Source organism: Antennarius striatus, chromosome 4 (assembly GCF_040054535.1).
Source record: "Antennarius striatus isolate MH-2024 chromosome 4, ASM4005453v1, whole genome shotgun sequence".
Classification (NCBI taxonomy): Eukaryota; Metazoa; Chordata; class Actinopteri; order Lophiiformes; family Antennariidae; genus Antennarius; species Antennarius striatus.
The window spans coordinates 5,110,001-5,112,233 of record NC_090779.1 but is presented as its reverse complement, the minus strand read 5'-3'; positions in this window follow the sequence as shown (position 1 = coordinate 5,112,233).

Sequence of the window (2,233 nt, the reverse complement as noted above, 5' to 3'; positions counted from 1 at the left end):
AAAAATCCTCTCAGTCCTCTAATCTGTGAAAACTTTATTTGAGGTAGAGGAAGAGTTGCCATGGCGATCAGCTGCTGACATTTCCCACTTACCCACACCAGACTGTTGTGGAAACGAAATGTCGATGCCGATGAAATAACAGGAATGAACAGGAGAGTTTTCTTTGTCAGTCTGTTCAGTCTTTTGCACCAGAGGGCAGGTCAGGTACCCAGGCAGTCTGTGTGAGTGTCTACTAAACAAAGAAAACAGGCGCATCCATCTGAAGGCTGAGGTTCTTCGTTCCACCAGGGAAGATCTGAACCTCACCTCACTGCTGCTGTGCTGACATTCATGTATTGTTTCAGGATTTAATGTCAGAGCCTAGATGCTGGTCAGGACTATGCTGACTCAAAAACCCTGGTTTTTAAACCATGGTGCAGAAGAAAAGCACCACATTTATGTACACAGGAGGAGTTTTTGTTTGTTTTTTTGTCTTCTTTTTAATTAAAGTCACATTCTTGGAAAACAGTAGAACAGATTGAACATTTTTCTCCAGAGCAGCTCATTTCAGGAGGTGCAGAGAACATTATGACAGTTAGGCACAGAGGGCGATGACTCATTTATTGTGTCTCCAAGCTGCCGTCTTCATCTCTAACCAGGATAGAAAAATAGATTAAAAATTGTTACCTGGCCTCCGTCGTTTTGAATGTTTAACAATGTCATTATCCTTGCTGCAGAGATTTTTTGACAATTTTGATTTAAAAAAAAAAAAAAGACACTGCTGCACCTCACGCTGGTGAGGAAGTGTCTGCAGGGCTTATGCTTTGGGAGCGAAGTAATAAATGTTTCAAACAGCTCTCCCCAATGCTTTAATCAGCCCTCTGATATATAGAAGTGAATCTCATCTCTGCTGCCGCCAGCATTGATTTTCATTTTTATTACAGACACTGCAACACTCAGTTGTAAGTCAAAGAATTTGGCATGGAGGGATCCTTGTTCCTGACTCTATTTGGAGGGAAGGCTACAACCCCCAGCCCGCAGAGAGAAGGAGGCAACAATTCCTGGACAAATGAGTTGGACTCCTTCCTGCTTTATCCTGAAGATTGATTGTAACAGGACTGTATTCTGTGGCTTGAAGGCCTTACTTAGCAAATATGGGACGACTGTTGGTGTGTTCTTTCTCTCCACATCTACTCACACTATAGACCATCACCTTGTCAGGAGAAAGAATTACAACCATGCTTAATGGGCTCACAGAAATAGACGCCACTTTTGGACGACTTAATGCCTGCAACAGCAGAGACATGGTAATCATGATGTATCTACAGTATATGTGCGTATGTGTGCGTGTGTGTGTGTGTGTGTGCGTATGTGTGCGTGTGTGTGTGTGTGTGTGCGCAGGTTGAAGCTTCCCCGAAGGGTGTTTGCAGATGGCAGACCGTTAAAAAAGAATCAAAGAGCAGCCCTTAGTGCTGAATGGCCCCCTCACATAAAGAACAACCTGCTGTCCTCAGCTGACTGTCATTCAGATGCTGGAGTCCAAAAATTAACACGAGGCTTCAGTTTGACCCCCAGAGGTAGGCTTTCTGGAGTGAAGAGCTTCCTGTTACATCATGCTGAGCTGAGCAGGGGTGGCCAGGTTGTGTTTACCGTCACGTCCCACCGAATACATAAAAAAAGCACCGTGATGTCACGTCCACCTCAGCAGATTCTCCATTACATGTTCAATCAGTGGTCCCAAACTACGACCCGCGGGCCTGATGCGGCCCGCTTCCACATTTGGCGCGGCCCCCTGAATAGTACCAGAAAAACAGCCTGGGTATTACAGTCTGCCCTCACGCATTCACGCATCAACGCTCGCAACTTCACCTCATCGCGGATTTTTGGTGGGCAGTCACGTGATACCATACGCGCATTCTATTGGCTGACAGCATCCGGAAGTGCGCTCGGTTCTGTGAGTCTCCAACTTATGTGGGACACAAAAGTGTTTTAAACAGTCGGTAAGAGTGCGGGAAAAGGTAATACAGATAGGAGGTGGTTTAATATAAGCATGGGGAGAGTTGTGCATGTTTAATAATAAGACAAATAGTTTGTCACTCTATCGCGGAAATTGTTAATCGCGTGTAGTTCCTGGAACTTGTTAACCGCAAAGAACCAGGGCACACTGTATCTACTTCTTTAGTAGTTTTTTTTTTTCTTTAATAGTGTTTTTATGTATTTCATGACTTTTTTCTGTTAAGATCCTGGAAAGGGT